The 15245-nt window shown below is 38.6% G+C and overlaps 1 protein-coding gene across 1 annotated transcript in view; it reads right to left on the bottom strand.

The window, feature by feature from the left end:
• The window catches only part of WRN (WRN RecQ like helicase), a 377656-nt gene that overhangs the window by 355611 nt on the left and 6800 nt on the right, over nucleotides 1-15245 (bottom strand). The gene's annotated exons all lie outside the window — the stretch shown is intronic.

Below are 15245 nucleotides of genomic sequence, written 5' to 3' on the forward strand. Positions count from 1 at the left end.
ACTTTCATGATTCAGATAGGGCATGCAATTTTAAACAACTTTCCAATTTGCTTTTATCATCAAATTTGCTTTGTTCCCTTGGTGGCATTTTTGAAAAGCTAAACCTAGGTAGGCTCAAACTGATTTTTAAACCGTTGAAAACCGCCTCTTAGCTCAGAGCATTTTGAAAGTTTTTCACAGTTAGACAGTACTAGTTCATGTGTGTCATATAGATAACATTATGCTCACTTCTGTGGAGTTATTTAGGAGTCTGCACTGATTGGCTAAACGTCATGTCTGTCAAACGCACTGAGATAAGGGGGCAGTCTGCAGAAGCTTAGATACAAGGTAATCACAGACGTAAAAAGTATATTAATATAAACGTGTTGGTTATGAAAAACTGAGGAATGGGTAATAAAGGGATTACCTATCTTTTTAAACTATAAAAAAATCTGGTGTAGACTGCCCTTTAACTGCTATATTCCAGATGATGTAGAACTATGAGGAGGAGGAGAATCACCCGATAGTACCTTGGTGTATCTGAACTGAAATGTAGCATGTTGGGTACTTGCAGTTCAAGTGAACTCGCATAATGCACCCAAAGCGTTTTGTTTGAGTAATCATGCAAAAATGTTCTAGTAGAATAACTGAGCATTTACAATCCCCAAACTAAAGGGAATTTTCAGAGTGAAATCCCACCCTAATTATGATTATTTATTCACTATTGCATCAACATGTCTAATATGCCCAATATCAATGTTGACGATATGTAGCCATTGCCAATACACAGATATTATTTGGGGATTGGCAATGGCTACATATTGTCAATGTTGATATTGGGCATATTAGAAACGGTAATGCAATGCGTGATCGGCTGAGACTTGTTGAGGAATGCAAGGGGTATGTGATACTTGCAATCGTGGAGTTTTTGAAAGAGTTGTATGTAATTTTAAACATACCCCATCTACAATCCACCTCTCAACAATACAGCAACAATCGTATCCCACATATCTCACTGCGTGTAACAGCCTAGTAGGGAATATCACTTGTATCCTATCATGTAAATAATCATCATTGCGACTCAACTAACCACATAGGTGCATAATACTCATATCGCCCCAACAGCATATACAGATTTTTACTAAAAACAACATTGGGTTATATTGAGTAATCCCCTAACCTGACTGCAAGTTTGCACTCTAAACGCGCCGTCGTGCTATGTAGGTGTTAACTGCTCCTTAGCTCCCTGCATTTGCTCTCTCATTAGGTCCGCCCCCTCTAGCGCACTCTCCGATTTGTCATAGTGCGGCTGAAGCTCCCTCACGTCATGTTCATCCTTCCCTTACAGCATTCCAAAGTAAGATGTGACTAAAGGCTGATCTATCGGAGCAGTTTAAACGAGTACAAGTACTTGTTAAAATGCTCGGTATCGGCACCGATACCGATACTAGTATTGGTATTGGTGCATCCCTAATCCATAGCGATCAATCTGGCTTTGTAAGACGTAGATCATCAATATCTAATCTACAAAAAGATATTGTAATATCTTATCTTAAAGCAAAAGATACAATAGACAAAGATTTAAAACTTGAAGATGCCCTATTTATATCATTAGATGCTGGAAAAAGTTTTGATGCCATCACTTATGATCATCTGTTTACAACTTTGGACTAAACAGTAGAATCCTTTCTCTGATTGAATCATTGTACTGTACTTCTCTTATTGTTTATTATTCTAGCCCAGACTCATTTGTTTTATATAAAGGTACAAGACAAGGGTGTCTTTTGCCCCCTGTTTGATCTAGCTATTGAGCTAAATATTTGAAAAAGAGATCTTTGTTTCCATTTACGCAGATGATCTGTTGCTTTTTATAAAGGTAAGAATATCCATGTGGCCCTAAACTTGATTCAAAATGTTGGTTCTTTTTCAGAGTTAAAAATAAATTAATTGAAATCAATATTGTAGTTATATAGAAAACATTCCAGAGTTCCTCATTCTTTTTGAGAAGTTAAAAATGATTTAAAAATACCTAGATATAAAAACCTCTCTTTCAACAGAACTCTGGTATGAACTAAAATATAAAGTTAAAATAAATATTTGTGAAAATTTGAAAAGATGGTCTAAATGTCCATTAGCATTAATGGGAACAGTTAATATCGTTAAAATTATCCTATTTGCAAAAATATTCTATCTAATGCAAGCCATACCACTTTCTCTATATAAATCTGACTTACGCTTAAAGGGCCATGATACCCAAATGTTGAAACACTTGAAAGTGATGCAGCATAGCTGTAAAAAGTGGACTAGAAAATATCACCTGAATAGCTCTATGTAAAAAAGAAAGATATTTGACCTCAAAAGTTCCTCAGTAGCCACATCCCATTATAAAGGACTTCTAAGCAGCAAATCAGTATGTCTGTCCCGGGACAGCCAAAGGATTGAGCCTTGTGCACTCATGTTATTTCCCTATTCAGTTTAAGGAAGTTTACTATAAAATCTCATGAGAGTTAATGGGATACTGAACCCAATATTTTTTTTTTTCATGATTCAGATAGAGCATGCAATTTTAAGCAATTTTCTAATTTACTCCTATTATCAATTTTTCTTCGTTCTCTTGCTATCTTTATTTGAAAAAGAAGGCATCTAAGCTTTTCTTTGGGTTCAGAACTCTGGACCGCACTTTTTTGTTGGTGGATGAATGTATCCACCAATCGAAAAGAACAACCCAGGTTGTTCACCAAAAATGGGCCGGCATCTTACTCAACTTACATTCTTGCATTTCAAATGAAGATACCAAGAGAATAAAGAAAATTTTATAATAGGAGTAAATTAGAAAGTTGCTTAAAATTTAATGCTCTATTTGAATCACGAAACAATTTGGGTTCAGTGTCCCTTTAAGTGAAATCTCATGAGATCACAGTAAAAAAAGAGTTCATGATTTTTTTTACCTGCAGCTGGGAGCAGCTGAGTATAACTTTTTACACAGAACTTACTCTGCTGAGCTGAGGAGATTGTGAGGTAAAATATCTTCCTTTTTTACATAGAGATGCTCAGGTGATATTTTCCTGTCAGCTCTTTACAGATATACTGCATCAGTTTTAAGTGATTTAGCATATGAGTATTATATCCCTTTAATCAACAAAAGTTTAGTTAAATTTATTTGGCACAGAGGGAAGCCCATGCTAAGTCTTAAAAAAAACACCAATTACCTAGAGAACAGGGCGGAATGAATTTACCAGACTTTGAAATCTATAATAAAGCAGCTTTGGCAAAATATTTGCTTGATTGAGTGACTAAAAGTAGTTATTACAGATATAGAAATATAACAAGATAAAGTTTATCCTTTTAGGCTTTCTGCATTAGTTCATATACAAGTGAAAAATCTACATCTCTTATGTAAGAAGATGCCTGTTATAAAAGGACCCATAAAAGCATGGCAAATTAAAGGGCTATGAGACCCAAATGTTGAAACACTTGAAAGTGATTCAGTATAGCTGTAAAAAGCCGACTAGAAAATATCACTTGAACATCTCTATGTAAAAAAGAAAGATATTTTACCTTAAAAATTCATCAGTAGCTACATCCCATTGTAAAGGACTTCTAAGCAGCAAATCAGTATGTCTGTCCCAGGACAGCTAAGGGAGTGAGCTTTCGTGCACACTCATGTTATTTCCCTATTCAGTTTAAGGGAGAGTTAAGTCAAATCTCATGAGATCACAGTAAAAGAGTTCATGACCTCTGCACTGTTGATGCTGATTGGCTGCTGTTCATTTCTCCATTTTTTTTACCTGCAGCTGGGCAGTAACTGAAGTATATCTTTTTACACAGAACTTACTCTGCTGAGCTGAGGAAATTGTGAGGCAAAATATCTTCTTTTTTTAAATAGAGATGTTCAGGTGAAATTTTCCTGTCAGCTTTTTACAGCTATGCTGCATCAGTTTCAAGTGATTTAGCATATGAGTATTATGTCCCTTAAAGCAACTCAAATTTCAGATTCACAAAAGAGACATAAAAAGAATGGGCAAGATTGGGGCTTGAATATTTTTCATGAAAGAGGAGGGCAACTTTTTTAAAACTTTTAAACAAATTAAAAGGGAATTCATGATTCCCAACAATAATTATTTGCTTATTATCAAATAAGAAGTTATACTACGGATTTAATTTAACAATTTGAATATAATAGGCGCACTGAATTTACGGATAAGGTGCTCTCCCAATTTAGGGAGAAAAACAGAATTTATGCTTACCTGATAAATTACTTTCTCCAACGGTGTGTCCGGTCCACGGCGTCAACCATTACTTGTGGGATATTCTCCTCCCCTACAGGGAATGGCAAGGAGAGCACACAGCAAGAGCTGTCCATATAGTCCCTCCCAGGCTCCGCCCCCCCAGTCATTCGACCGACGGTTAGGAGAAAAAAAGGAGAAACTTATAGGGTGCCGTGGTGACTGTAGTGTATAGAGAAAGAAATTTTTCAAACCTGATTAAAAAAACAGGGCGGGCCGTGGACCGGACACACTGTTGGAGAACGTAATTTATCAGGTAAGCATAAATTCTGTTTTCTCCAACATTGGTGTGTCCGGTCCACGGCGTCATCCATTACTTGTGGGAACCAATACCAAAGCTTTAGGACACGGATGAAGGGAGGGAGCAAATCAGGTTACCTAAACAGAAGGCACCACGGCTTGCAAAACCTTTCTCCCAAAAATAGCCTCCGAAGAAGCAAAAGCATCAAATTTGTAGAATTTGGCAAAAGTGTGCAGAGAAGACCAAGTCGCTGCCTTACATATCTGATCAACAGAAGCCTCGTTCTTGAAGGCCCATGTGGAAGCCACAGCCCTAGTAGAGTGAGCTGTGATTCGTTCAGGAGGCTGCCGTCCGGCAGTCTCATAAGCCAATCGGATAATGCTTTTCAGCCAGAAAGAAAGAGAGGTAGCAGTAGCTTTTTGTCCTCTCCTCTTACCAGAATAAACGACAAACAAAGAAGAAGTTTGTCTGAAATCCTTTGTTGCTTCTAAATAGAACTTTAAAGCACGGACTACATCTAAATTGTGTAACAAACGTTCCTTCTTTGAAACTGGATTCGGACACAAAGAAGGAACAACTATTTCCTGGTTAATATTCTTGTTGGAAACAACTTTTGGAAGAAAACCAGGCTTGGTACGCAAAACAACCTTATCTGAATGGAACACCAGATAGGGTGGATCACACTGCAAAGCAGATAGATCAGAAACTCTTCTAGCAGAAGAAATAGCAACCAAAAACAGAACTTTCCAAGATAGTAACTTGATATCTATGGAATGTAAGGGTTCAAACGGAACCCCTTGAAGAACTGAAAGAACTAAATTTAGACTCCAGGGAGGAGTCAAAGGTCTGTAAACAGGCTTGATTCTGACCAAAGCCTGTACAAAAGCTTGTACATCTGGCACAGCTGCCAGTCGTTTGTGTAACAAGACAGATAAAGCAGAAATCTGTCCTTTTAGAGAACTCGCTGACGATCCCTTATCCAAACCTTCTTGGAGAAAGGAGAGGATCCTGGGAATTTTAATCTTACTCCATGAGAATCCCTTGGATTCACACCAACAGATATATCTTTTCCATATTTTATGGTAAATCCTTCTAGTCACAGGTTTTCTGGCTTGGACCAGAGTATCTATCACTGAATCTGAAAACCCGCGCTTGGAAAAAATTAAGCGTTCAATTTCCAAGCAGTCAGCTGGAGAGAAACTAGATTTGGATGTTCGAATGGACCTTGTACTAGAAGATCCTGTCTCAAAGCTTCCATGGTGGAGCCAATGACATATTCACCAGGTCTGCATACCAAGTCCTGCGTGGCCACGCAGGAGCTATCAGAATCACCGAGGCCTTCTCCTGTTTGATCCTGGCTACAAGCCTGGGAAGGAGAGGGAACGGTGGAAACGCATAAGCTAGGTTGAACAACCAAGGCGCCACTAATGCATCCACTAGAGTCGCCTTGGGATCCCTGGATCTGGACCCGTAGCAAGGAACCCTGAAATTCTGACGAGACGCCATCAGATCCATGTCTGGAATGCCCCATAATTGAGTCAACTGGGCAAACACCTCCGGGTGAAGTTCCCACTCCCCCGGATGAAAAGTCTAACGACTCAGATAATCCGCCTCCCAGTTGTCTACTCCTGGAATGTGGATTGCTGTCTGACTGGAATCTTATGAATCCGGCCTTCGCTAATTGAGGCCAAGCCCGGAGAGTATTGAATATCGCTCTCGGTTCCAGAATGTTTATCGGGAGAAGAGACTCTTCCCGAGACCATAGACCCTGAGCTTTCAGAGAATCCCAGACCGCGCCCCAGCCTAATAGACTGGCGTCGGTCGTGACAATGACCCACACTGGTCTGCGGAAACTCATTCCCTGGGACAGGTGATCCTGGGTCAACCACCAACTGAGTGAGTCTCTGGTCATCTGGTCTACTTGAATCATTGGAAACAAGTCTGTATAGTCCCCATTCCACTGCTTGAGCATTCACAGTTGTAATGGTCTTAGATGAATTTGAGCAAAATGAACTATGTCCATTGCTGCAACCATCAACCCTACTACTTCCATGCACTGAGCTATGGAAGGCTGCAGAATAGAGTGAAGAACTTGACAAGCGTTTAGAAGCTTTGACTTTCTGACTTCTGTCAGGAAGATCTTCATTTTTAAAGAATCTATTATCGTTCCCAAGAAGGGAACTCTTGTTGACGGAGACAGGGAACTCTTTTCTACGTTCACCTTCCACCCGTGAGATCTGAGAAAGGCTAGAAAAATGTCTGTATGAGCCTTTGCTTTGGAAAGAGACGACGTTTGGATTAGAATGTCGTCCAGATAAGGTGCCACTGCAATACCCCTTGGTCTTAGAACCGCTAGAAGGGACCCTAGCACCTTTGTGAAAATCCTTGGAGCAGTGGCTAGCCCGAATGGGAGAGCCACAAACTGGTAATGCTTGTCCAGAAAGGCGAACCTTAGGAACTGATGATGATCTTTGTGGATAGGAATATGTAGATAGGCATCCTTTAAATCCACGGTAGTCATAAATTGACCCTCCTGGATTGTAGTTAAAATTGTTCGAATGGTTTCCATTTTGAAAGATGGAATTCTGAGAAATTTGTTTAGAATTTTTAAATCCAGAATTGGTCTGAAAGTTCCCTCTTTTTTGGGAACTACAAACAGGTTTGAGTAAAACCCCTGACCTTGTTCCACAGTTGGAACTGGGTGTATCATTCCCATCTTTAACAGGTCTTCTACACAATGTAAGAATGCCTGTCTCTTTATTTGGTTTGAAGATAAGTGAGACATGTGGAACCTTCCCCTTGGGGGTAGTTCCTTGAATTCCAGAAGATAACCCTGAGAGACTATTTCTAGTGCCCAGAGATCCTGAACATCTCTTGCCCAAGTCTGAGCGAAGAGAGAGAGTCTGCCCCCTACAAGATCCGGTCCCGGATCGGGGGCTACCCCTTCATGCTGTTTTGGTAGCAGCAGCAGGCTTCTTGGCCTGTTTACCCTTGTTCCAGCCTTGCATTGGTTTCCAAGCTGGTTTAGTCTGGGAAGCGTTACCCTCTTGTCTAGAGGCTGCCGAGTTGGAAGCCGGTCCGTTCCTGAAATTGTGAAAGGAACGAAAATTGGACTTATTCTTAGCCTTGAAAGGTTTATCTTGTGGGAGGGCATGGCCCTTTCCCCCAGTGATGTCTGAAATAATTTCTTTCAATTCTGGCCCAAAAAGGGTCTTACCTTTGAAAGGGATATTAAGCAATTTTGTCTTGGAAGATACATCCGCCGACCAAGACTTTAGCCAGAGCGCTCTGCGCGCCACAATTGCAAACCCTGAATTTTTCGCGGCTAACCTCGCTAACTGCAAAGCGGCGTCTAAAATAAAGGAATTGGCTAACTTAAGTGCGTGAATTCTGTCCATGACTTCCTCATACGGAGTCTCCCTACTGAGCGACTTTTCCAGTTCCTCGAACCAGAACCACGCCGCTGTAGTGACAGGAATAATGCACGAAATAGGTTGAAGGAGGTAACCTTGCTGTACAAAAATCTTTTTAAGCAAACCCTCCAATATTTTATCCATAGGATCTTTGAAAGCACAATTGTCCTCAATAGGAATGGTTGTGCGCTTGGCTAGAGTAGAAACCGCCTCCTCGACCTTAGGGACTGTTTGCCATGTGTCCTTCCTGGGGTCGACCATAGGGAACAATTTCTTAAATATAGGAGGAGGGACAAAAGGTATGCCTGGCTTCTCCCACTCCTTATTCACTATGTCCGCCACCCGTTTAGGTATCGGAAAAGCATCAGGGTGCAACGGGACCTCAAGGAACTTGTCCATCTTGCACAATTTTTCTGGGATGGCCAGATTGTCACAATCATCCAGAGTAGATAGCACCTCCTTAAGTAATGCGCGGAGATGCTCTAATTAAAATTTAAATGTCACAACATCAGGTTCTGCCTGCTGAGAAATTCTTCCTGTATCAGAAATTTCCCCATCTGACAAACCCTCCCTCACTGCCACTTCAGAGTGGTGTGAGGGTATGACAGAAAAATTATCATCAGCGCCCTCCTGCTCTACAATGTTTAAAACAGAGCAATCGCGCTTTCTCTAAAATGCTGGCATTTTGGATAAAATATTAGTTATGGAGTTATCCATTACTGCCGTCAATTGTTGCATAGTAACAAGCATTGGCGCGCTAGAAGTACTAGGGGTCGCCTGCGCGGGCATAACTGGTATAGACACAGAAGGAGATGATGTAGAACTATGTCTACTTCCTCCATCTGAGGAATCATCCTGGGCAACTTTACTATTTGTGACAGTACTGTCCTTAATTTGTTTGGACGCTATGGCACAATTATCACACATATTTGAAGGGGGAACCACATTGGCTTCCATACATACAGAACATGATCTATCTAAAGGTACAGACATGTTAAACAGGCTTAAACTGGTTAATAAAGCACAAAAAACGTTTTAAAACAAAACCGTTACTGTCTCTTTAAATGTTAAACAGGGCACACTTTATTACTGAATATGTGAAAAACTATGAAGGAATTATCCAATCTTTACCAAATTTTCACCACAGTGTCTTAATGCATTCAAAGTATTGCACCCCAATTTTCAAGCTGTTAACCCTTAAAATGTGGAAACGGGAGCCGTTTACAATTTTAACCCCCTTACAGTCCCAGCCACAGCCTTTGCTGCGACTTCACCAATCCCAGGGGGGTATACGATACCAAATGAAGCCTTCTAGGAACGTTTTTAGTGGATTCCAGACCCTCACACATGCAGCTGCATGTACTGTACTCAAAAGTAACTGCGCAGTAATGGCGCGAAAATGAGGCTCTGTCTACTACAGAGAAAGGCCCTTCCTGACTGGGAAGGTGTCTTAACAAGTGCCTGGCGCTAAAAACGTTCCCCAATGTTATAAAAGTGTGAAATTCAACTTCAAACTGCATATAATACTTAAATAAAGCAATCAATTTAGCCCCTAAAAGTGTCTACCAGTTTATAGCCCATAATAAGCCCTTTATTCTCGTTTGAGACTAAGAAAATGGCTTACCGATCCCCATGAGGGAAAAATGACAGCCTTCCAGCATTACACAGTCTTGTTAGAAAAATGGCTAGTCATAGCTTGAGCAGAAAAGTCTGCAAACTGTTCCCCCCAACTGAAGTTCTCTCAGCTCAACAGTCCTGTGTGGGAACAGCAATTGATTTTAGTTACTGCTGCTAAAATCATCCTCCTCTTATAAACAGAACTCTTCATCTCTTTCTGTTTCAGAGTAAATAGTACATACCAGTACTATTTTAAAATAACAAAGTCTTGATAGAAGAATAAAAAACTACAACTAAACACCACAAACTCCTCACCATCCCCGTGGAGATGCTACTTGTTCAGAGCGGCAAGGAGAATGACTGGGGGGGCGGAGCCTGGGAGGGACTATATGGACAGCTCTTGCTGTGTGCTCTCCTTGCCATTCCCTGTAGGGGAGGAGAATATCCGTCAAGTAATGGATGACGCCGTGGACCGGACACACCAATGTTGGAGAAATCTCTATATCTTCTTTTTATAAGTAGATAATGTATAAGAAATATGAAGAAATAACTCTAAAAATTAAAACAAATGCATCTGGGAGAGAGAACTAGGGGTCATCATACTTCCTCAAACAGCTGCAGGTATATTTGGTAACACCAAATCATCATCATCATCCTCTGCCTCCAAACTAGAACTAAACTACAAAATCCTACATAGCTGGTACCGTACACCTAAGAGACTTCACTAATTATATCCCACAACTAGCAATCGCTGTTGGAGGTGCAGACATAAAGGAAGCGGGATGGGACACATGTGGTGGTGGTGTTCCCAGATCAATCAATTCTGGAGGGATATAATCAAGGAAACAGAAGAGATCTTTCAGATTTCCATTCAATTAGACCCTCTAGTGTGGTTACCTAATAAACTTATTAAAGGGACATGAAACCCAAAAACTTTCTTTCATGATTTAGACACAGCATACCATTTTAAAACAACATTCCAATTTACTTCTATTATTTAATATGCTTCCTTTTTGTATTATCCTTTGTTGAAAGGTTCATCTAGGTAAGATCAGGAGCAGCCAAGAACCTAGGTTCTAGCTGCTGATTGTTGGCTGCATATATATATATATATATATATATATATATATATATATATATATACACACAAACACACACAGACCGATTGTCATTGGCTCACACATGTCTTCAGTTAGAAACCAGTAGTGCATTGCTACTCCTTCAACAAATGATACCAAGAGAATGAAACAAATTAGATAATAGAAGTAAATTAGAAAGTTATTTAAAATTGTATGTTCTACCTAAATCATGAAAGAAAATGTTTGGGTTTCATGTCCCTTTAAACTCCCCTCCAAAAATCATAAACCTCTGTTCAGAATTATTACAAACAGTGCAAAAGTCCTTATTGCCAAGAATTGGAAGTCCCCCCTAACCTGATCATGTAGAAACACAAGGTCACAGACCTAATAGAATTAGAAGAATATAAATCTTATAGATCAGACAAAAAGGACTCCTTTATCAAATCACAAGTCCTCTGGGAACAATATATGAAACACAGTACTGAGACTAGACACAAGTAGAACAAACTCGACTAATCAGGGTGAAGTTTATAGGCTTAAAAAGAATAACACATACCCAACTGACAGGTCATTTATTCATACAGGCACGTTAATTAAATAAAACGAGACACTTTAATTGTACAAGTTTAAAATGTTAAAATGTATTTTGAAAGTACAAAACTGAGAACTATTGTAATACAGAATACATGTTACAATCATTACTGTATTGTTATTTAATCTGTTTTATTATGCAGAGAAATGTAAGATATAAAAATTCTCACTAAAAAGAAGTTGAAAGAAAAAAAAAAAGTAAAAACAAATGGGAACATCAATCTTGCAATTAAGAGTTATCAAGAGAGTTAAGACCTCTTTAGCTGTGTATTATCAGGAAGCACAAATCAAAATTATTCATATGACATAGTTAAAGGGACACTGAACCCAATTTTTTTCTTTCGCGATTCAGATAGAGCATGCAATTTTAAGCAACTTTCTAGTTTACTCCTATTAATTTTTCTTCATTCTCTTGCTATCATTATTTGCAAAAGAAGGCATCTAAGCTTTTTTTGGTTCAGACCTCTTGATAGCACTTTTTTATTGGTGGATGAATTTATCCACCAATCAGCAAGAACAACTTAGGTTGTTCACCAAAAATGGTCCGGCATCTAAACTTACGCTTTTGCATTTCAAATAAAGACACCAAGAGAATGAAGAAAATTTGATAATAGGAGAAAATTAAAAAAATGCTTAAAATGTAATTCTCTATCTGAATCACGAAAGAAAAACTGGGTTCAATGTCCCTTTAATACCAGACAGGATGACTAAAGTCATTAGAACAAGAGAAATTTTGTGCAATAAATGTGGAGCAAGGAATGCAAATCACAATGCTTCCGGTATATATACACTCGTTTTTTCCGGTATATTTTTACACTCGTTTTTTCTTTGCATAAATGTTTTGTAGATGATCTATTTATATAGCCCATAAAGTTTTTTGTTTTTTTTTTAAATGTATAGTTTTGCTTATTTTTAAATAACATTGCTCTGATTTTCAGACTCCTAACCTAAAGTTTTAGGAGAATACTAACGTTTACCTACTCCAGCTTGCTTCGTGTAAAGGGTCTTTTCATATGAAAAGGAAGGGGGAGGGGGGAGTGTCTGCTATTTCCCACTTTCAGTGGGTGTTCCAGCTACCTTTTAAACAGAGCTAAACTGGAAGCTTCTAAGTAAGTTTTTAAACGGTTTTATACTGGATTTTTATATCAGTATCTGTGCATCTCATTCTTTATAGTAGTGTCTATTACATGCAGTTATATGGTAATTGGTGTATACTGTCCCTTTAAAGTTCCATAATAAAAGTACCCTTTTTTAATGCATACATTTATTTTTCAGCACATAAGTTATGCGCATGAAGCTTATTTGTAAAATAATGCAGTAAAAATATGTGAATTAATAACCTCTTTAATGATAAATAGTCCTTTCCATTATCATGTAAAACCGCCCCCTAATCAAAAGGGGCTTTCCCTGCTGGTGCCGTGGCAACAAGCGCATATTCAGACATCTACTGTTCGCAGCTTAGGGAGCATCATATTTTTCCATATTAAAAGTACCGGAAGAATTTTGCTAAACCTCATACCACTGCAAAGTTCCCTACACATAACAGTTAATCTTCTGCATGCTGCCCCGTATTTAATTTATTTTGTTAACAGCTTTACAGCAGCTGCCAAACCGGGAAGTAAGAATCCTTCACACATGAATGCACAGGGCTTATCTGAACATTCCATAGCCTTGTTTGGTTTACTTCAGAACTGCATGTGAAGCGAATATAACTAAGGCTGAAAATGTTCAGATGATCCCTATTCAGTGTGAAGGATCGTTTCTTCCCAGTGTTCTGTCAAATCAGCGAATTCATCAGATTAGCAAATGGAAGTGACGTTCCATCCATCACCTGTCTGATTAAAAAATATGCACTGCGCATGTGCTGCTCTTAGTCATAGCATTCCAATGCCACTACGACACAGCCCATTAGAACAGTTAACGAAATGGCCCCGTGCACCAACAACATTTTTGAGGGTCAGTAGGTGGAGCTGTTACCTGAATTTATATCTGGAATGACGGAGACTTAGTTTTCTTCTAACAAAACAAAAGAGCAGTTAGATTTTCTTTTCAGTCTATTTTTTTGTATTGTTCTAAGAAAACTAAATCTCCATCATTCCAGATATAAATTCATGTAACAGCTCCACCTATTGACCCTATTGACCCTCAGTACAACATTTCGATCAGCGATACAGAGGGAAACTACAGCGGATTCCTATTACAGGTAGCCCTCAGTTTACGCCGGGGTTAGGTTCCAGAAGGAATGGTTGTAAATCGAAACCACTGTAAATTGAAACCCAGTTTATAATGTAAGTCAATGGGAAGTGAGGGAGTTAGGTTCCAGGCCCCTCTTAATATTACACCTAATACATTATTTTTAAAACTTTGAAAAGAAGACTTTAAATGCTAAACAGCATTATAAACCTAATAAAATAATCACACAACACCGAATATATAATTAAACTAAGTTAAATGAACAAAAACCATTTGCTAAACAGCATTATAAACCTAATAAAATAATCACACAACACAGATTTCACTTGCATTTTTCTCCAAACAGTTCTTTCTATGCATTCCAATCTGGACTGATTTATAGACAGGAAGATCTTGTTCCTTTGAAATCTGCTCGATAGCTCAGGTCTGGTTAAACTGGTTAATTTCAGCTTGCTTGGCTTTGCTGCAACACAAGCGGACAGCTCCACCTACTGGCTATTTTAATAAATGAACTGCTTCTCAATGCTTTTCAATAGCAGTCACATGACTGGAAAAAAAGGTTGTTATTCTGAAACGGTGTAAATTGAACCGTTGTAAAACGAGGGCCACCTGTACTTTCCCACTTGCAGCACTTTCCATACAGAAATGTTGTTAGTGTGCACGGCCGTTCCGTTAACTGTTCTGATGGGCTGTGACGTAGTGGCATTGAAATGCTATGACTAAGAGCAGCGCATGCGCATTGCTATATTTTAATCAGACAGCTGACGGAACGTCACTTCCGTTCGCTAGTCTGATGAATTCGCTGATGATCTAACAGAACACCAGTTTTTTCAGCTTCTGTAAAGCTGTTTCCCAAAACAAAGTAACACGGTGAAGAATGCAGAAGAGAAACGTATGTGCAGAAAAGTCTGCAATGATACGAGCTGCAGACATATATTGCCTGGTGTTAATATGCAGGGAACTCTTGATCTTTACGACCACATATTCTTCCGCTCTGCCTAGCCTGGGACACTGCGGATGTAGGAAAAATGACTGCTGATTAAATGTGCGCATGTTCAGTGGCTCTGTCAAGTCATCCGAAGGCACTGTTTATTGGGCTGTAAATGATCAGTTTCAGTGGGCAATGGAATGCAGATACATTATAAAAGGTGAATATAATAAAAACTGCTTAAAACAAAAAAAATTATGCCTCTTGCAAATTTTTAAATGAAAGCATAATCTTTTTAACGATTCTTTCTTCAAAAACGATTATATAATGTCCCTTTAAGTATGCACCGCCTAAGGTGTTTGTACTATATGGTAATAACTCAATTTGTTAATTGCTGAAATGATACAAGCCCCACTGGGACTCTGAGCAGCTGCAGTATTTAAAATGCTGGTGCACTGACAATTTCTAGCTATGCTTCACATGCACGTGCAGAGAAAAATGTTTACGCTAAAACTTTTACTAGAAGCATTTTTGCCAATACATGTATATTGCAAATATGTTTCTATTCAAAGATGTAATTCATCTATGTGCATATCAATTTTGAACGGAATGTCCCTTTAACTACAATTAGATTGTTATAATTATAAAAAGATTTCTATACATCAAAACATGTAATTTGGGAACATACGTTGATTGACCCCATGTTTTCATTTTCTCTTGCTGATAATGTATTTTAGCAAGAAGTAATACATATTTTGGAAAAAAATAATTCAATACAGGAAGATTTAAAAAACAAAAAAGAATTAAAGTTTGGATTTCAGAATTCCGGATTTGTATCTGTATTATGTACAACAGTATTAATAAAAATAAAATAAATTAAATCAGATTTATGATTTTAAAAAAAATGAAAAGATAAAA

The sequence above is a fragment of the Bombina bombina genome, chromosome 2 (assembly GCF_027579735.1).
Source record: "Bombina bombina isolate aBomBom1 chromosome 2, aBomBom1.pri, whole genome shotgun sequence".
Lineage (NCBI taxonomy): Eukaryota > Metazoa > Chordata > Amphibia > Anura > Bombinatoridae > Bombina > Bombina bombina.